The sequence below is a fragment of the Protopterus annectens genome, chromosome 13.part0, assembly GCF_019279795.1.
Source record: "Protopterus annectens isolate FY-2018-M chromosome 13.part0, PAN1.0, whole genome shotgun sequence".
Classification (NCBI taxonomy): Eukaryota; Metazoa; Chordata; order Ceratodontiformes; family Protopteridae; genus Protopterus; species Protopterus annectens.
Genome location: NC_056747.1, coordinates 371736112 through 371758580, shown reverse-complemented (window position 1 = coordinate 371758580; position 22469 = coordinate 371736112). Strand labels below are relative to the sequence as shown.

The following is a 22469-nucleotide window of genomic DNA, read 5'->3' as shown; positions in this document are numbered from 1 at the left end:
TATCCACCAAACTGGTAACAGAGACTGTAGGAAAGTTCATATGCATGCCAGCAGACCCTGTTTTATTGATTAGCAGTCAGAGTGAGAATATCCGTCATTGTAAGGAGTATCCGGTTTGCAACTATGTGGACAGCGCTTGTCACTGCAAACTTGTTATCCTATGTGCAATTAGGTATTGGAGAAATTTCAGTTGTGCTTTAACAGGAAAAATGTCATGCAAGATGTCTGATTCTGTACAGAGCACTGCCAAACACTTGAGAGGAAACTAATACAGAGACCCTGGAAATTTAAGGATGAAGTATTTAGGCAGAGATTCTGAAGTTAGAAAAAAAAAGGCAGTACTTACTCAAAACAAAGAATTAGCCTGTCAAGAATGATGAAAAGAGGGGAGTCGCATCATGAATGGCTACTGCCTGGCTACTACTAATGCCGGTCTCACCACAGCTTCACTCTGCTGGTATACAATACTCCTTTGCTTCTTCTCTCACCAGAAGCAAAATGTTAGCACCAATCCCAAGAAGAGAAGCAGGCCACAGCCTATTTGGTGATCCACAGTCTTGTCCCAGATGATGCAAGGCTTGTAGCCTTTTTCTGGTAAATGCCTTGAATAGCAGCCAGACCAATCAGGAACATTAAGCACAGACACTCACTTCTCCAACAGAAACAGTCAGGAATCACTGCACTATGCTCCTTCTGTCACCATGATCAGAATATAAGCACAGATTCCAAGCTGCCACCTAAAAAGCAGTTTTTAGGCCTTCTGGTGATCAGCAGTCTCTAGGAAATAATGTTCCTGTACTCCTTCTCTAAAGAGGAGAAAACAGAAACACTAATCCCAAGATGACTACTGAGAGGCAGAATGTGGACTACCATTAACTGGTGATCATGCAATAGATGTTTAAAGGTAAGATGAAAAAAAAATGGTGCACTAAGCAGTTAGATATGAAAGTGAGTAATTTAATTTTTAGCTGTCTGAGTGGAGAGCCATTATTTTTAAAAGAGCAAGATAGATTGAAAGGGGGTGGCAATTTTATATTCTGGTACTATGAAATACAGTGGGATGGCCAATACATTTAAATAGTTGAAGGGGAGTGATTTCACAAAATGATAATTTTGTGCTTACACCAGACAGTGAAAGGAGAGGGGGAATGAGATATATGGTCAAATTAACATAAGGGAGAGACAACTAGAAAGACAGTGGTGTCACAACAAAAACAGGATGGGAAGTTAGGAAAAAAATATGTCTGACTCACAAGAGGCAGAGCTGTAGTGTGGTCTCTTTTCAAGTTTTAATATGCAATTAAAAGCAGAATATGAGGAAAAGACAGTGTAAAAGAAACAAATCACAGTATACAAAATAGAAAAATGCAATAAAGTAATACAAAATACAAGAAATCAAAAGCAAACTAACCTTTCTCTCATAACAAGTTGTGCCAGAGTCTGGGTGAGCTTTTCCAGTAAAGCTTTGAAATGTTTTATTTTACCCCTTAAACAGAAGGTTTAGTTCCTAGCTCCACCCTTCAGTTCACAGATGATTAACCTTAAATGACCTGTTCTAACTTCTGTGTGACTGTTTAACTGACCTGTTCTTGTTTCTGTTTAACTCACAAGAGACATAGCTGTGGTCTCTTTTCAAGTTTTAATATGCAATTAAAAGCAGAATACAAGTAAAACACAGTGTAAAGAAAACAAATCACAGTATCCAACATAGAAAAAGGCAATAAAGTAATACAAAATACAAAAAATCAAAAGCAGACTAACCATTCTCTCATAGCAAGCTGTAGCAGAGCCTGTGTGAGCTTTTCCAGTAAAGTTGCTCTGGTAAAATACAGATAGGGTAAATTACAGATATTATTTATTTATTGTTATTTTATTTATTGACGTTTGATTACCAGGAAAATCTGACTGAGTAGAAGTCCATTTTCAGTGGAGGCCCGGAGAGAAATGCTCCAAATTATTACAAAACATTTTAAGAACAATAATTTTACAGTTTTCAAAAATAAAACAAATGCATCTGCAGTTTAAAGAATTATAGCAAATTAGACATAATATAAAAAACATTGGTTAATAATTGATATAAGATATATGACAATCATTTAATATTTCGAGAAATGTTAGGCAGTTTGTAGATAACTTAAAGGTAAGACATTCTAACACAAATAGGAATTGCAATATGAAGTAAGGGAGAAAACAGGGTTATGGTATATTTAGACAGAAAGAGGCGAACTATATAGCATTAAGGAAGAAGGTGATGAAGGGAGAGTACGCAGGTATAAGAAATCAAAATGTACTTGTTCATGTTTAGGGATGTAGTTTATTCTGGTTTTGTGCAAGAACAGAGCCAGATTAGAAGCCCTTTGAAGGAAAACAGGAATATGGGATATTTAAATGCCACTTAAGGATGTTTTAAACGTACACCAAATAAGCCAAGCAGTGACGAGGTAGCTCTCCAGCTTTGCTTGTTTAATGGTTTAGCCAAGGTTTCCCACAGCTTTTGTATAATTGAGGTAGTTTGTGTATGCTTTGGCCCTTTCTCAGTAGTGCAGCCTGCAGGCTTATGTTAGGTTTCTTATGCTTTACAATCTGATTGTGAAATTACTAACAGTTTCGGAATGCATTAGTTCTGTAAAAACACAGATTACTAAGTAGTGATCTACAATTCAAGTCCACTTTTCTGCACTTCATAAAATATATCACTGAGCATAACATTTTAATTCAATCCTTCACAGTTCTGCACTTCAGAAAAGAGACAGCATCAGAGGTTAAATATGATTTAATATAAGATGAATTGAGGTGGAACTTGTATAACACTGTATTGTTTAGAAATATAAGCAACAAACTGCTACTAAGACCTGTAACAAATAGATCGGCTTATGTAACTATCTGACAAATTACAGTGGTTCAGTGCCACTTTTTATACAGTTTTTCCATCTTGAATGTTCAGATGGCCTTCTCATTCCCACAAGGAACAGATAAGTATTAGATGATGTGCAAAACATGTCATCCTTGACGAATTAAGTCTGTGTCATAACTTTATTATTTTGACAGTCTTGTCTTGCTTAGTTATCTCTTCTTTGTCTGTGGTCACCTCGTTCCGTGTTATGCCTGCAGAAAAACAATTCCATTCTCATGAGAAAGTATTTTGGTGTTATAGTTCATTGAAGTGCTGTGCTCTTGTTATATAAAATGGCAGTTAAAATCAAAATTGAAGCTGGGGAGCCATACTTAATTTGTATAAATCATATAAAATCTTTCAGGTTAGTACAACACTGAGGGGGGCTGTGTGATAAGGAGGTGAGGTGAAGTGGACTATTGTCTCAATTCAAGCTAAGCCAGAGGCAGCAACATTCAATATATTCTCTATCAGTACAATAATCTGCAGTTCTCTTAACTGATTTCCAAGAAAATAAATGATGGAAAGTGACAGTAAAGGCTTTGCTTACTTTAAGCAGTACTCCAGTGTTAAGGAATATCTTCATTGAGCACTTGGAAATGATAATGCGGTTCTCTCTCTCTTTTTTTACCCAAAAACAGCTTAGTCTTTTGACTGTTGACATTACATAAGGGAAAAGAGGAGTCAGGCAGTTAATTATTAAGGTGCATACCAACATAATGTATCTAGTCATATGTTTTCAACATAGTATCTTGAAAAAAATAAAAACAAAGAAAGGAAGGACCGAAACAAAAACAGGTAAAATGAGGTATAAAGACAAGAATGTCTGGTACTAAATCACTGCAAGGAGAGAAATAAAGGACTCACACAAGTCAGCTAAAAAAAAAACGCAAAATGGAGGGTTACAACAAAAATAAAGAAGGCAACCATACATCCCATGGAACACATACAATAAACAAATAAATATTAAACAGAGGGCAATGCAGAGATTTATTATCCTGCAGGTACAGAAATCTAGTCACAGTTAAGGGAAAAAAATCCCTAATATATTATATACAATATAATATATTACAAACAGAATTGCTGTTTGTAATTTACACCTTCATGTGACACTTTTATTTGTTGACCGGGAAAGTCTGACTGAGCTAATGCCCTTTTTTCAGTGGAGGCCTGAGGAGAAAAACTCCATAGATTAAAAAATACAGTGTTACAATTCAAAGTAGTTATAATAAAAATTAACATTCAGATTAAAATACAGAATACAAAAAAAAAAATCAATATGTTATGAGATATGAATTCAAGATTTATAAAATATGCATCAAACAGAGAGAGAGAGAAATTTTACACACAAGTAGTGGAAATAAATGCAGTTAGAGATAAAAGCACAAAATAAAGTAAGTCTGTGTACAGGATATGTGGTACCTAGGTTTTGGAAATGTGAAGATAGTTGCATTTTGCTGTGGCAGGTTGGATATAGTTGAGCTTGATGAACAATTAAACAATAAACATAGGCAAAGTCAGAGTAAAGTTATCCTGCAGTTATAGAAATGTAGTCACGTTAAGAAAAATCCCTATCACTACAAACAGAATCAAAGTTTGTAAATTCACACATTCATGCAATGAGCAATTAAACAGCAAGCAGAGGGCAATTCAGAGCATTTATTATCTAAGGTGCTAAAATCACTGTTAAGAACAGGGGAAAGAATTTTCAGCATGCTGCAAACAGAATCATAGTTTGTAATTTATACTGTCATGCTTTGTATTTCTACAAAATTTATAAACGTAATAAATCTAGTGCCTGAGTACATTAGTTGATGGGCTTTTGTGCTTGTTTCAGCAACTTGTACTGCCTGGATAGCTTTATTATACTACACAGCATATTAAAAACAGTGATGAAAGCAGCTTGTACCTGCTCCCAGGCTTCATAGACAGAACTCATCACATGCAGAGGATAACATCAAAGACTGACCGGGTAGTTTCAGCAACTTGTACTGTCTGGATAGGTTTATTACACTACACAGCATATTAAAAACAGTGATGAAAGCAGCTTGTACCTGCTCCCAGGCTTCATAGACAGAACTCATCACATGCAGGAGGATAACATCAAAGACTGACCGGGTAGTTTCAGCAACTTGTACTGCCTGGATAGCTTTATTACGCTACACAGCATATTAAAAACAGTGATGAAAGCAGCCTGTACCTGCTCCCAGGCTTCAGAGACAGAACTCATCACATGCAGGAGGCTAACATCAAAGACTGACCGGCTAGTCCGGGATTTGGAAACATACGTAGATAGTAAGCTGGCCTTGGACCAACATGTGGCCACTGTAGTAAGAAAATCATTATATGCTGCCCAATTTATAATAAGGGCATGACATCCAGGTCCAAGGAAGTCAGAGTGTCACTTTATTTGGCCATTATCAAAGCATCATTGAGTAAAATGTCCCCTTCACCATGTACATAACCAGGCATATGCAACAGCTGGAACACCCACAAAGGTTTCCTACCAGGAGGATCCAGGGTATAAATACATTGTCCCATATGGATCACCTTCAATCCCTGTCTCTAGACTCCTTTTCATGCAGATTACTGAAAGGTGATCTATGCCTGGCATACAAGGCATCCCCAGATCCAGCGCTGATGGACCTTTTGTACATCTGCAAAATGAACAGCATTAGAACCATTAGATACAAGGATTTAAATTTTGCTTGTGACATAAATAAGACATGTTGGCCAAGGAGATATGTGTCTCAGAGTATCCCCATGCTCTGGAACAGGCTCCCCACCCATCTGAAGCAGAGTCCATCCCTAACTTTATTTAAGCATGCCCATGAAAACTGGAAGAGAAATCAGAAATTCACCCCAGGTCTGGCCCCCATGTCTCTGATAGACAGAGGCTGACAGTAATGCCCAAACTAACATACCCCCATCAGCTTTAGAAACCTCATGACTAAACTACCCTTTCCTAATAAATGCCCATGATACATAGGGACAGAACTGGGTTGGACTGCACGGCTTGACTTATAAAGGCCCTGGTGGTCATTAGCCCAGTATATAACTATGAACCTTTGAACCTATGTATTCAGTCGAGTTAACTGGGTTTGGTGGGGATTTGAAGCCTGCCAATGTATCACGTAGCAGTAGGTAATTTGTCTTACAGAAATCTCTAAAGGTACTTTGGGTGGAGGGGATTTCTGGTTTCAGTTTTATTTCAAAGGATACTTCTTTATGGACAGACCTAACAAGTGATGAAGATATGCAAGGGATAGTGCAAGATGACCCGATATTAGTAAGGACAAGATCCAGGGCATTTATAGTGAAAGAGTCCAAGAATCTCTGTGCTTGTGCAGAAGTAGTGGTATAGGTTTCCCTGTATATAATTGGATAGTTTACATCACCTAGGAAAATGGTATTGGGTTTAATACTTAGTGATTCCAGTACCTGTAGATAGGCTTTGTGGATTTCTTGGGTCAAAGAGGGAGTTCTATAGCTAGATAATATATGGTACAGGACTTTTTTGTTGGTTATTTGATATTATGCTGCTTTTTCAGCCTTGAGTCTCTTCTGGATGATGATTGTGATACCTCCACCTTTTTTCCCCTCCTGCACAGGATCTGGTCTAAAAAATTGGAAGGTGTTATAGCCCTGCACATCTAGAGTCTTCTCTGCCATTTTAAACCATGCTCAGTCACTATACAAATGTCTATGTCCTCCAAGGTGAGGAGAGCTTGTAGGGAATTGAGTTTCTTGTTTAGGCTTCTAGCATTGATCAGTAACATCTATATGTTTTCCTTTGCTTGCTTCCTTATGTTGTTAGGTTTATCAGGTTTTCATTGCATAAAAAAGGCATGATGGAATAGATAATGTCTTTGCCAATAATCACAACCTTTATGGAACAAATGCAGGCCAATCCTGGTGAAGCAGCATGGACTGTCAATCACATCCTCCCAGGCTGACAAATATCGGACCCTTTTCAAATGGCACTCAAAGCTAAGCTATATATGAACTATTGAAATCAAATATTTCTTGTTCATATTACAGCATCATCCTTACAGATGTTAGAATGTTACTGAGTGCTTCTCTCAGACCTGCCTAGGACACATCGTATGAGAGCCCCATCATGTCTCTCTTCATATAGTCCCGGGAATAACACTTTGAGTCACTGAAACCCACATGTGCTATGACAGAGGCATACTGGTGCTTGTTGTTCAAGGACTTAACAGTGTATGTTAGTGATATGACAGATCCTGGCATCAGACGAGCAGCTAAACATCACCCTTTCCTTGCTCAGCCTGGTAACAGGCACATCTGTATGTCTTACAATGGAATTGGCTATAACTAGAATGTTTGGTTGGGCAGATGCCTGCCTTACAGATCCAGCATCCATGGCTTTGGCACCTCTTGTGCTAAGTGAGGTCGTAGGCTTAACTTGATGAATGTGCTTTGTGCCTGCATTGCATTTTGGAGGTCTTTGAGGTTCAGACAGGTTAATCTTTAGAATGTCAGCATATGATGGATTATGGGTGTTGTGATGACCTTGGAGAGGTGTGTTGTGTGGTGTACTGCTGGTGATTTTTGTGTCTGAGTTTACTGTATGGGAGATTTTTAGCCTCCTATGACATTATATATGTACATCTTTCAAGCACCATGTTATGCCGTATGAGTAGTAGATGATCACCAGACAGTATGATACAGTTCTTACACTGCCAGAATATGCCCCTCTCAGTCAGGCTGTAGAAGTTAAGGAAAGTGTTGGTCTGTGGGTTTGACTTGAAGTGGGTTACTGAGTCTCAGATCTGGATTTCCAAGGTTGTATAGAATTTGTAGGTGTCTTATAGGGAAAAAGATCTTGCACAGAGAATCCACTATAGAGCATGTCCAGTAGCAGCAGTGTGTTGAGTGCAGCTTAGAGCAGCTTTTTTCTTCTGATGAAAAACTCATCTCTCACAGTTCAAGGCTTTCCACGCTTTTCAGAGTCTTGAATAAAAGACCCTGCGTGGACACTGTGCAGGTTATAACACAAGAGGTAGAGAGGGATCCAGTCAAATAAAAACAGTAATTGATCTCTGTGACTTCAGAATGTGTAGCAAATCACAATAATGAGCTATAGGTTAAAAGTTAATACACATTAGCATTTACAGTGGTGGCAAGTAAAAATTGTAATTAGTGTACAAACACTAGGGAGCATCAGGGAAAACAGTACTTAATGCATCGGTGGAGCCCGGGATGGCTGTAACAATGTAGCAGACACAAGATCGGAGGGGAAAACAGTAGCAAATGTAACATTAGCAGCAAATATAACAAACAAAAAGGCACTGGAGTGCAACTTTAAGCAGGAAAATGATACGCAGAATATGATTCTAGCAGCAAAGCTGGAATGTAAATAGCTGTAGAAGCACAGAAACACAAATCCTGCAGTAAAAAAATTACAATACTTCCACTACTGCAATCCAAGCTGCAGTGTAAGGGACCATACTAGGCAGAGATCTACCAATAACAGTGTTTATGGAGAAATGCATTATTAATTGACTAGATGTGACACAGATCCTGCAGTAGTTCACAGTTCTCCCACAACTGTAAATGAAACTACAATACTAATGTCCCAGCCATCCAGAACACCTTTTCCCATTTTTTTGTGCATGGGGTCAGGATGTAACTTCAACAGTGATAATTATCTAGAGCTACGTTTGACACCGCCGGGTGGCTAGCTCTGCCTCGGTTGCATACCTGTCAACCTCACAGGACAAAAAATCTAGACAATGCCAGAAAAATGGGGGGGGGGGACAAAGCACCAAAAATAGGAACAGAGTTTAAATATTGCTCCTATACTAGAAAATTGATAGAATGACAGATATGGCATCATCATATATTTTCTGAAGGATATGAAGTCTGAAACTCAAACTGTCTGTCATTATTTAGTGACTTCAATCATCGATGATTTGCCAGAAAAACCCAAATTTTATGGGGAGCAGACCAAAAATACGAGCAAAAAATCTGGACATTCTGCGAAAATCTGGACAGTTGAGAAATATGCTCAGTTCTTCCATATTATAAATTTGCACATACATTCACACCTATGGCAAGTTTAGAGTATCCAGTCCACCTATTGAATGTCCCAGACTGAGTCTAAATACAAACAGTTAACTTTTACAAGTAATTACATATCGACATAAGCAATACTCATATCTTCCAGTTATTCAAAATTCTCCCACTATTGCAAATTAAATTAGTATATCTGCATACATACAGATATAAATATATATATATATATATATATATATATATATATATATATATATATATATATATAAAATCTTCTTTCAGTTGTTCCCGTTAGGAGTCGCCACAGCAGATCATCTGTTTCCATTTCTTCCTGTCCTCTGTATCTTGCTCTGTCACACCAACCACCTGCATGTCCTCTCTCACCACATCCATAAACCTTATCTTAGGCCTTCCACTTTTCCTGTTACCTGGTAGCTTCATCCTTAGCATCTTTTTCCCAATATACTCAGCATCCCTCCTCAGCACATGTCCAAACCAATGTAATCTTGCCTCTCTGGCTTTGTCTGCAAACCTTCCAACCTGGGCTGACCCTCTAATATACTTATTCCTAATCCTGTCCACCCTCGTCACACCCGGTGCAAATCTTAACATCTTTAACTCTGCCACATCCAGCTCAAACTCCTGTCTTTTTGTCAATGCCACTGTTTCCAACCCATATAACATAGCTGATCTCACTACCCTCTTGTAGACTTTCCCTTTCACTCTTACTGGTACTCATCTGTCACAAATCACTCCTGACGATCTTCTCCACCCACTCCATCCTGCCTGTACTCTCTTCTTCACCTCTCTTCCACACTCACCATTACTCTGAACTATTGATCCCAAGTATTTAAACTCATCCACCTTTGCCACCTCTACTCCTTGCATCCTCACCATTCCTCTATTCTCCCTCTCATTCACACACATATATTCTGTCTTAGTCATGCTGACCTTCATTCCTCTTCTCTCTAGAGCATATCTCCATCTCTCCAGGGTCTCCTTCACCTGTTCCCTACTCTCACTACAGATCACAATGTCATCTGCAAACATCATAGTCCACAAAGACTCCTGTCTGATCTCGTCTGTCAACCTGTCCATCACCATTGCAAATAAGAAAGGGCTCAGAGCTGATCCTTGATGTAATCCCACCTCCACCTTAAATGCATCCATCACTCCCACTGCAGACCTCACTGGTGTCACACTACCCTTGTACATATCCTGTACCACTCTTACACACTTCTCTGACACTCCCGACTTCCTCATACAATACCACAACTCCTCTCTAGGCACCCTGTCATATGCTTTCTTTAAGTTTACAAAAACACAATGCAACTCCTTCTGACCTTCTCTGTACTTCTCCATCAACACTCTCAGAGCAAACATTGCATCTGTAGTGCTCTTTCCTGGCATGAAACCATACTGCTGATCACTAATCATCATATCCCTTCTTAACTTAGCTTCCACTACTCTTTCCCATCACTTTATGCTGTGACTGATCGGTTTAATCCCTCTGTAGTTACTACAGCTCTGCGCATCACCTTTATTCTTACAAATCGGTATCAAAACACTTTTTCTCCATTCCTCAGGCATCCTCTCACTTTCCAAGATTTCATTAAACAATATGATTAAAAACTCCACTGCCATTTCACCTAAACACCTCCATGCTTCCAGAGGTATGTCATCTGGGCCAACAGTATTTCCATTCTTCATCCTCTTCATAGCTATCCTTATTTCCTCCTTGCTAATCCATTGTACTTCATGATTCACTATCCCTACATCATCCAACCTTCTCTCCCTCTCATTCTCTTCATTCATCAACCCCTCAAAGTACTCTTTCCATCTCCTCAACACACTCTCCTCACTTGCGAGTATGTTTACCTCATTATCCTTTATCACTCTTGCCTGCTGCACATCTTTACTAGCTCATCTCGTCTCGTCCCTCTGTCTAGCCAATCAGTACAGGTCCTTTTCTCCCTCCTTAGTGTCCAACCTTTCATACAACTCTTCATATGCCTTCTCCTTAGCCTTCATCACTTCTCTCTTTTTGCCATGCACCTCATCTCCTTATACTCCTGTCTACATTCTTCATCTCTCTGGCAATCCCACGTCTTCTTTGCCAACCTCTTTCTCTGTATTCTCTCCTGCACTTCCTCATTCCACCACCATGTCTCCTTGTCATCCTTCCTCTGTCCAGATGTCATACCAAACACCTTTCAAGCCGTCTCCCTTATTAGCTCTGCTGTTGTCCTGTTCGATTCTCAGCTAGAGCGTCTTCTGTGTGGAGACATGCGTGAATGGGCGTACCTTCATTGGAGGTTGTGCGTCAGGGCCAGCAACTCGGCACGTAAAAATCTACTGCCAATCATTAGCGGACCGGAGTTCCGCTGTGGCGACCCCTAACTGGGACATTTCCCTGGAGGATTGGGGGGGGTGAGCAACTACATAGTAGAAAGTTCGATTTTACTCCAAATTGTATGACTACATTGGCATGATAATAGCTGAGATACAAAAATGAGGAAAGTTGCAGCAAAACATTCATATTGACCTAAGAAGAACAGAAATTTGATTTTGTTTTCTTTTTTTATTGCTGGAGTAGTGCTCAGCTGACCATTTGCAGGCCCAGCTTGTGTTACTTACACAAGTGGTAATAATAAAGGACAATTAAAGCTATATAAAAATGGTACAGTGCCCAAGGCATAAGATAATGCTGATGCAGCCTATATGCATATTTACAAAAAGTAGTTTACAAATAAGTGGGTTCATAAATACACAAGTAAATGCTGTGACATAGGAATGCCTGTGTATAAACCGGAGTGCAGATAATGATAAGACTAATGAAGTAAGAGGTGATGTAATTGTGTTACAGCCTTATTAACACTACAACTACACACAAACTATAAACTACTGTTAATAAAATCTGTAGATTAGCTCTTCAGATAGCACCAAATAGCCATCACTGTCAACTCTTCCAAAAATTGAACTGGCTACCAGTCACTGAAAGAGCAACACTGTTACTAAATTCACAGATATACCAAATACTAAAAATGGGGCATAGCCCATCCTTAAAATCTAAACTACAAATTAAACAATAAAAGCATAAACCCCCTGGCATTTACTATCAGCCCTGTTTATTAGAGAATAAAACTCTTAAAAATGTTAAGCACTTTCATCCATAAAATCAACAGGACTTCATCAGAACAGTTAAATTGAAAATAACCAGCATTTACATACCATGGGCTCACCACACATTACCACAATCAATTAAATTCTTAAAGGCAAGAAAACTGATTGTTGAAATGAACTGGAAAAACAAAGAATACCAAACTTCAAAGACCACATCCTTGTGGGAACAGCTGAAGGATAAATAAATTCAGGCCAAAAATAAACTGTAGTTAAGCCACCAAATCTTTATTCCAAAAATACTTCCAAGATAATTCAAGACAGTTAAGCTCATTTGTCCCTTATAAGAAGAAACTTCATCAGAACTAGTCAAAAATGCTCTGCTAGTGCTTAAATAATCAAAATTCAAAACCCGCATGATAACTAGTCTAATAAATCAATTAAAACCGATTAAAACTTAAAGTAACACCATAAAATCTTCAAGCTCTTTAAAATGGCAGCATAGAGTCCATTAAAGCAACACATAACACCTCTAACATGTTATAAAAATGACTTAAAAGTTTCTGCACATAAATAAGTATGAAAATATTTTGGAAAACCATAATAGAAAAAAAAAATAGAAAAAAAAATATCTGTATTTATTTATTTATTTGTCTTTTGTTAGCCGTGTTAGTCCACTGGGCTGGAGGCCCATTTTCAGTGGACACCCGAGGAAAAAAGCTCCAAAACAAATGATAAAATAACTAACAATAAAGTTACTTTAGAAGTAATATGGATATTAAAATATATAAGTACAAAACATTCATGCCTTAATTTAAATTAACAGCGTATAAAATTCAGTAGAGCTACGAACTAATAGAGGTAGAACTTGGAATCAAAAATGTGGATTTACAAATAGGGCATACAGAATAAAAGAGATTATCAGAAAATTAAATAAGCCCCAAAAACAACATTAATGTCTAGACCAGAGATTCCGAAACTGTGGTCTGCTGACCCCTAGGGGTCCGTATGATGAATTCTAGTGGTCCGCGGAGTTCCACTTTACTATTCTGCAGACACTGTGTTGAAAAAGAAAAAAGAAAAACACAAACACACTTCCCTTCAATGTCTTCTGCATCGTGGCTAACCAGCTGCTTTATTAACTTCTGCATTTGCGGCTGACATGGAACGAGTGATTACTTGCCCTATACAGCGGCGATGTTTTCTGTATGGCAGTTGTGGCAGTTGAAACTTGGAGGGAAAATTCAACAAACTGTTACTTTCCCTCCAGTCACTCAGACAGTTATAGTAGATGTGTGATGCTGGTTGGATTCTTTCTGCAGAGCTGATCGATACAAGACTTTTAAAGGTATTTTCTTCTTCTTTTTTTTTTTTTTTTGTGAGGCTGCTTCATATTTCTCAGCTGTATACATTTTTGCTTCATAGTTTTGGTGTACCTCTCATAAAAGTGATTTTTTTCTGGCAAATCCATGACAAGTTATTGAGCACTGAAGCCAGAAAATATAGTGTAATGGAGTTTATATCCTTTGGAAAATTCCTAGCAATGCAAACTTTGTAAGTCTGTAAGAGCAATATTTAAAAGATGTTCTTATTTTTGGTACTATGTTCTCCACACGGCCCTGTGTGTGTGTTGGTTTCTCATAAAATTGTGCTTTTTCTGGCAAACCTCTGGCAAGTCATTCAGCACTGAAGTAAGAAAATAATGGCAGACATTTCAGTTCATAGGTTCATAGGTAGGTACTAGGCTATTGGCCCTAGGGCCTATACAAGCTTAGCCAAAAAGGTACCCTGGCTTTCTCCACCCAAGAAAGTTATTTTCCTGTGCCACTGTCGAGCAGAGCCACAGAAGTGATCCCCGTGGTGAATTTCCTATCCCCATCCAATCATCAAGATTTTTCTTGAGGAGTGCTAATGAGGAGCTTTGTTTGATATAGATAGGTAGTTTGTTCCAGAGTATGGGAAGTCTCTGGGAAAGGAATCTATCCCTCCAGCATGTTCTGTTTATTGTGGTGACAAGGTTTAGGTGTAGCTCGGAGGGATTGGGATTTCTTTAAGTGGAGCATGTCCAACAGCTCTGGGTTTGACATAGCTTTGTATGTTGGGCAGAGATTACCTCTGAGTAGGCGATATGCGACGGAGTAAAGCTGGAGTTTTTTGAGTCGGTCTGCGTAAGGCATCTGTTTGATGCCAGTAATCCTCTTTGTGAGGTATTTTTGCGGCCTTTCCAATTGTTGTAGATGTTTTGTGAGGTACATACCAAAAGGGGCGTTGTACTCTATAATGGGTCTAATGAGTGATGAGTAGAGGGGAACAATGACTTCTTTTTTCCTGAGTGAGGAACCTTGTGTGATGAGGTGTGCCACATAGAAGGATTTCCTGACCACTGTGGCAATGTGATTATCAAAGAAGAGACTACTGTCCACCTGTGTCCCAAGGTCTCTTGTCACACTTTCAGTGTTAAGTAGACTACCACCTATGTGGTAGCTCATGGGTACAGAGTTTTTACCAAAGGGGATGACAATGCACTTTTTGGCATTGAGCTTGAGACCATGGCTTTGACACCAGGCATCTGTCTCAGTGAGGCCCTTTTGTAGGATGTCCACATCGTTAGGAGTTTCGATTATGGCTCCTAGTTTGCAGTTATTATTCAGAAAATTAGTACTAATGCAAAACTTGTTTTTCTATCAACTTTGCAAGTTTATAAGAGCAATATTTAACAGGTGTTCCTAGTTTTGGGACTATGTTCTCCCATTATTTGTGGCTTTGTCCAGAGCACATGGTCTTGTATGTGTTTGTCTATGTGCATATGTAAGTAAGAGGTGGAGAGGGGGGTGTGTGTGTAAGGAGAGAAGTGAATGTGTGAGTTAAGAGCTCACTAGTGTAGCCCTCAACTGTGCAGGTTTTCGCAGAAAGTCAAAATTTTTGCTTCATAATTTTTTGCCTGTTTCTCATAAAATTGTGCTTTTTCTGGCAAATAACTGGCAAGTCACTGAGAACTGATGTCAGAAAATAATGGCAGACTTTTCAGCTTTAGAGTTCATATTCTTCAGATATTTTTCTATCAACTTTGTAAGTCTGTAAGAGCAATATAGAACAGGTGTTCCTATATTTGTGAATATGTTCCCCCATTATTTGTGGCTTTGTCCAGAGCACATGGTCTTGTGTGTGTGTGTGTGTGTGTGTGTGTGTGTGTGTGTGTGTGTGTGTGTGTGTGTGTGTGTGTGTGTAAGAGGGAGAGAGATGCATGTGTGTGTTTGTAAGAAGGAGAGAAGTGTATGTGTAAGTTAAGATGCCATTAGTGTAGCCCTCAACTATACAGGTTTTTGCAGAATGTCCAGATTTTTACCTCATAATTTGTTTGTTTGTTTCTCATAAAATTGTGCTTTTTCTGGCAAATCCCTGGCAAGTCATTGAGCACTGATGTCAGAAAATAATAGCAGACATTTCAGTTTTAGCGTTCATATCCTTCAGAAAATTCATAGTAATGCAAAACTTGTTTCTCTATCAACATAGAAATAATGAAATTAAATAATATTTGGAAGCACCTTAATGCACTACTACTCATTCTAGAAATTAACTCCAGTGCATATTTAGCTCATCAGACAGGAATGCAAAACTTGTTTTTCTATCAACTGTGTAGGTCTGTAAGAGTAATATTGAAGAGGTGTTCCTATATTTGTGACTAGGTTCCCCCATTATTTGTGGCTTTGTCCAGAGCACATGGTCTTGTGTGTGTGTGTGTGTGTGTGTGTGTGTGTGTGTGTGTGTGTGTGTGTGTGTGTGTGTGTGTGTGTGTGTGTAAGAGGGAGAAAGGTGCACGTGTGTGTGTGTTTAAGAGGTCATTAGTGTAGCCCTCAACTATACAGGTTTTCGCAGAATGTCCAGATTTTTGCCTCATAATGTTTTTTGTTTGTTTCTCATAAAATTGTGCTTTTTCTGGCAAATCCCTGGCAAGTCAATGACCACTGATGTCAGAAAATAATAGCAGACATTTTAGCTTTAGCATTCATATCCATCAGAAAATTCATAGTAATGTAAAACTTGTTTTTCTATCAACACAGAAATAATGAAATTAAATAATATTTGGAAGTACCTTAATGCACTACTACTCATTCTAGAAATCAACTCCAGTGCATGTTTAGCTCATCAGACAGTTTTAGAAGCTGGAGTCTGTTTAAATTGTAATCCTTTACAAATAAAACTAATTTCTGCAATTTAGATATTGCTTTAATATTAGTTATTTATTAATATTAACAGAATCCAAAATATAGGGGTCCGAGAAAATATTTCCTTTATCAGAAGGGGTCTTCCGGCTTGCAGAGTTTCAGAACTGCTCGTCCAGACCAAGTAGGTAGAGAGTAAGAAGAATTAAATAGAAGGGTTAAAGTAGAGGGGAGGGGAGGGGAGGAGAGTAAAGAGTGAAGGGTTAAAGTAGAGGGGAGGGGAGGAGAGTAAAGAGAGAAGGGTTAAAGTAGAGGGGAGGGGAGGAGAGTAAAGAGAGAAGGGTTAAAGTAGAGGGGAGGGGAGGAGAGTAAAGAGAGAAGGGTTAAAGTAGAGGGGAGGGAGGAGAGTAAAGAGAGATGGATTAAAGGAGAGGGGAGGGGAGGAGAGTAAAGAGAGAAGGGTTAAAGTAGAGGGAGGGAGGAGAGTAAAGAGAGAAGGGTTAAAGTAGAGGGAGGGAGGAGAGTAAAGAGAGAAGGGTTAAAGTAGAGGGGAGGGAGGAGAGTAAAGAGAGAAGGGTTAAAGTAGAGGGGATGGAAGGAGAGTAAAGAGAGAAGGGTTAAAGTAGAGGGGAGGGGAGTAAAGAGAGAAGGGTTAAAGTAGAGGGGAGGGGAGGAGAGTAAAGAGAGAAGGGTTAAAGTAGAGGGAAGGGGAGTAAAGAGAGAAGGGTTACAGTAGAGGAGGGAGTAAAGAGAGAAGGGTTAAAGTAGAGGGAGGGAGGAGAGTAAAGAGAGAAGGGTCAAAGTGGAGGGGGGGGGAGGAGAGTAAAGAGAGAAGGGTTAAAGTAGAGGGGAGGCCAGGACCGTAAAGAGAGAAGGGATAAAGTAGAGGGGAGGGGAGGAGAGTAAAGAGAGAAGGGTTAAAGTAGAGGGAGGGAGGGAGTAAAGAGAGAAGGGTTAAAGTAGAGGGATGGAAGGAGAGTAAAGAGAGAAGGGTTAAAGTAGAGGGAGGGAGTAAAGATAGAAGGGTTAAAGTAGAGGGGAGGGGAGGGGAGTAAAGAGAGAAGGGTTAAAGTAGAGGGGATGGAAGGAGAGTAAAGAGAGAAGGGTTAAAGTAGAGGGGAGGGGAGTAAAGAGAGAAGGGTTAAAGTAGAGGGGAGGGGAGGGGAGTAAAGAGAGAAGGGTTAAAGTAGAGGGGAGGGGAGGAGAGTAAAGAGAGTAACAGAAAATTGTTACGAAAGGAGAGGGAGTTAGGAAACTAAAGTAACTAAGGGGAGTTAAGAGAAGAGATTTAAGTATAAAAATGCTCAGTGGCTTTGCTAAAGTACCATAGGACTAGTTATTATAAAGTTACAGAAAAGTACAGAGGGAATCGTAGTCTGACAACTGGGGAGAAAAAGTTATATGCATGTATATATATATATATATATATATATATATATATATATATATATATATATATATCCATGACTATGAATAATACAAGTGTTAAAAACTACAAGTTTCAATATAAACTTAAACCTCCAAGTGTTTCAGCTTTAATAAGCAGTTTATGGAACATGAATCAATTAGACCTGGCAAGTTCATAGCATTCAATAACAGTTGCCATTTTAACTCACATTTGTCCCAATGTTTATTCAAAATAAGTCTCAAATCCTTCTTAATTTGTTCCATGACCATAAATTTGAAAGAATGGGATGGGTAATCCATTATATGCTTGTATAATGCACTTGTAGTTTTGCATTTCTTAATGTCCAATATACGCTCATATACCCTGGCTTAAAATTTTCCTGGAGGTTTTCTCTGCATAGAAGGCAGGCCATGTGGAACAGCAGGATACATAAATCACTGTGAGTCACACGTAAGGTGCCCTTTTACTTTACAGGTGTTTCCATTAATGGAAATAACATCTGTAACCATTTTATAGAGGCATTGGCTACACCTACCACATTTTACCATCCCTGCCTTTCTATTCACTATCACCTTAATTTGTTCTAACAAATGTTTAAAGGACTTATCCTTTCTGTATATAAAATGGAATTCACTACCCAAAAATTAAACAATAAGGTTATTGATGGAAAATAATACCAAATTTCTCCTGAGGAACTCTGAAATAGCGTAACTGTCTAAAGTGATAGTGGTGATAAAGTGCTTATGGTGCAAACTAGATTTCATCTTAACATTCATTGAAAAATGTATCAATATCCACAGTCATTCTGGCCAATCTCACAAACTGGCCTTTTTCTGATGTTTTGGGTGCCAACTCATATAGCAAAGATACAAATTAGAAAAAGTTGATTTCCTAAAAATGTTGGAAATGAAGCAATAAAGGTCTAAGATTTTAGTAAGTTCGATATCTAAAAAAGTTATCTTATTGACACTACAGACTGAAGAAAATTTTAGAAATTCATTCATGACATTTAAATATTGTATAAATTCATCTAATCTGCCCCTTGTATCCATCCATAAAATAAAAATCAAATAATGGATGTAGAATGTCCAAGACTGTTGGTAACCACTGTTAAATACAAATTTAGACTCCCACTGGGTCATAAAAAGATTAGCAAAACTGGGGTCAAAAGCTGACCCCATAGCTACACCCATGACCTGTCTAAAAAATTGGCCTTCAAGAAAATTAAATTGTTGGTTAAACCTATTTCCATATGTGTACAGACTAAATTTACCCTATCAGATGGTAATTCACCAATTTCAAACAGTATTTTTCGAACCATTCAAGGCTAATAGTGTGAGGGATGACAGAACATAAATTCATAACATCAACCATAACTAAAATATAATCCTCATTAAAGGACATCTCATTGATTTTAATCAGAAATTGCTAGTGAATGTGATATAGTTTTGAACATGTTTGAAAAGAGGAGTTGCCCTAAAAATGTTTTACTTGATATAAGAGATGAGGTTGTTTAGAAGAGAATTAATGGTTTCTATGTCCCATTACTTTGTCCACCTCCCTTTGATACTTCGAGGTCAGGTGTACCATCTACACAGAATGAGAAGGCAGCTGGCAATAAGATAAAATCTAGTCTGGGTAACCATAAGCACCTTATCACCCTGTCATCTTAGACAGTTACACTATTTCAGAGTCCCTTAGGAGAAACTAGGTATTATTTTCCGTCGATAACCATATTGTTAAATTTTTGGGGAGTGAACCCCATATTGTATACAGGAAGGATAAAATTCTTTAAACAACTGCTGGAACAAAACAAGGTGATAGTGAATAGAAGGGTAGGAATGATAAAATGTGGTAGGTGTAGCCAATGCCCATATATGCCAATGCCTAATATACATAGTGTTTGCAACAAAATTGCACAACTACATGCACTCCTTGATGTCAACCAATTTGACATCCTATGCCTATCTGAAACATGGCTAAAACCCACTATTAAAGACTGTGAAATTACCCCACCAGGCTATAATATAATTAGACTAGACCGCACAACAAAAAAGGGAGGAGGTGTTGCTATTCTTTACAAAACTCACCTACAAAAGTAAAGCCATCTATATAATTTGTACATATCTCCCCCCAGGGAATAATATTAACACCCTCGAGAACATTCTCAACTGGCTTGCTTCCACTGTCCCACAAGAAACAATAATACTTGGTGACCTAAATATTGATTGGAATCACTGCAACCAGTCAAACCCCACTTCCCATATTAATCTCCACGGCTTCTCTCAACTTATCTCAGGCCTGACCAGAATTAACAAAAGCAACAATAAAGACTCCATTTTGGACTGGATACTTACTAATACTCCCCAACAAACCTACTCTTCAGGCACCCTACCAGATGATCTAAGTGACCACATGTTAACCTATATTATAAGAAAAAAATCTAGCATCACTTTTCCTACCTCTTTCCGTACATTACGCTCAAAAATAAAATTTAACTCAGAACTCTTTCCCACACAACTACATCACTGTAACTGGACTCCTCTAAAGTCACTACCTCTCACTGATGCTGTACAATACTTCAACTCCACATTCTTATCTATTTTAGATCAGCATGCACCCATATGCAAGATTAGAATCAAAACCAAACCCGCCCCCCTGGATAAGCAATAACACTAGGCAACTAATCATAACCAGAAACAAAAACTGGGCAAAATGGCGTACTTCCAAAAAACAAGCTGGCCATCAAACCTTTCGTGAATGTAGGAACAAAACAAAAAAAGCCATACTATTTGATAAACAGAACTACTACCTTCATCTACAACAAATATCCAATAAGGAACCTAAAAAATTTTGGACAACCATTAATAATCTACTATCCCCAGGCCAATCAATCACACCCAACTCACAGGACTCTAACCCTATACAAATAGCTAATACATTTAGCTCCTACTTCACAAATACTATACAAAACCTGGCTAGTCACCTGTCTCCTGACACCTCAAATCTACATTCCTTCTCTGTTAATACACCACCCTCATTTCACTTCCATCCCATCCCTACATCATATATTTCTTCACTACTTCAAAAACTAAAACCCTCCTCACCCTCTGAAGACAAACTCCCTGCTGAGTTTCTGCAAATAGGAGCCAAAGCTGTAGCTTATCTGATCTCTATTTTGATAAATAGATCCATCAATAAAGGAACTGTCCCTGATATCTGGAAAATATCCCACATCATCCCACTACACAAAAGGGGGAAACTCTATTGATCTATCTATCGTCCCATTGCTTTATTATCCCCTATTGACAAAATCTTAGAAAAATGTATCCATAAACAACTCCTAAATCATCTTCTCCAAAACAACCTACTTGCTAGCTGTCAACATGGCTTCAGACCTTCCCACAGCACCACCACTGCTCTGCTCTCCTTCACAAACACCAATAACATTAACCGCAACTTAAACAGTCTTTCTTCTGCACTATTCATTGACATATCTAAAGCCTTTGACATGGTAAATCACAAAATGCTCCTCCACATTCTCAGTTCTCTATCACTGAATCCTAACAGCTTAACTTGGTTTCAATCTTACCTCGGAAACCGTCAACAAGCAGTAGTCTGGAAAAACTCAATATCTTACCACCTTCCTATCTCCCTAGGTGTTCCACAAGGCTCCATCTTAGGTCCACTTCTTTTTTCCATCTTTATCAATGACCTTCAATCAGCTATCTCTTTTTCTAACTGTATTCAATATGCAGATGACTCCACTATTATCTGCACAGCTACCTCTCATGCTGAACTTCAGTCTCTTACAGAAAAAGCCTTTAACACAGTTGAACATTGGTTTTCCCAACGCTGCCTCCTACTCAACCCTAAAAAAATAAAAAAAAAACTTCTACTCTTCTCCCCAACACGTAACCAAATCCCCCTACATTTCTCGATCACTTCGAACAACAATACTAGTATTTCCCCTGAAACCACCACAAAACTACTAGGAATTACAATAGATAATAAACTCAATTTTGAGAATCACATTAACTCTACTATAAAAAGTGTGAACAAAAAAATAGGAACCCTATATAGAATTAAACCATTTCTTACTCCAGCTACTAGAATTACCCTAGCTAAGACCCATCTAATCTCTACTTTACTCTATGCGTGTCCTATTTATACCAACCTGTCAAAAAAAAAAAAAAACCTTAATAAACTAGTTATATCCTACAACAACATTGCTAGATTTGCTACCAGATCTCCTTTTAGAACCCACCATTGCATTAATCTAAGACAACTTGGCTGGCTCGAACTTCCTAATCAGATTAAACTTCAACAACTACTAATAGCTCACAAAACCCTGTACCAACCCACCAAAACTCCAATACTCACCAGCCTCATTACCCCTTACTATAACCTGAAACATCTACGCTCCTCTAATAAACTTCTGATCAACATTACTATACCTAATAACTCTGCAGGAGATGGCTTATTCTCCAACTCAGTTGGGAAACATTGGAACAAATTACCCGCTGATATCACATCCCTGACTTCTCTTCCTATTTTCAAGAAGAATCTCAAATTGTACCTTAATAAAAAATGGCCTGCCCCTGTATTAACCCTGACTAGCTTGCTCTTCTGTCTCCTATCACCCTTTCCCTCTCCCCTTTCCCTACCCAATAACCCAATAAATGTTTTCTATAGTTCCACAGCTACTCTTTAAGACAGGAAACTTACCCTTTGAACAAGTACTCAAAAGCTTCTTTTCTTTCCTCTCTTCTTATGTGTATGTTTTGCCTCCCCTTCATAAAAGTAACTTTTTTAGCCCAATGAAAATGATCTAATCCTCTAC

The 22469-nt window shown here is 38.4% G+C and overlaps 1 long non-coding RNA gene across 1 annotated transcript in view; it reads right to left on the bottom strand.

Annotated features, from left to right (window-relative positions):
• Positions 1–2757: 2757 nt before the first annotated feature.
• Positions 2758–22469, bottom strand: part of LOC122787334 — a 536782-nt gene continuing 517070 nt past the window's right edge. The window contains exons 2-3 of the long non-coding RNA XR_006362566.1: positions 3444–3547; positions 2758–3105 (exon numbers count right to left, since the gene is read on the bottom strand). This is a non-coding gene — a long non-coding RNA (uncharacterized LOC122787334). The remainder of the gene's footprint in view (positions 3106–3443; positions 3548–22469) is intronic.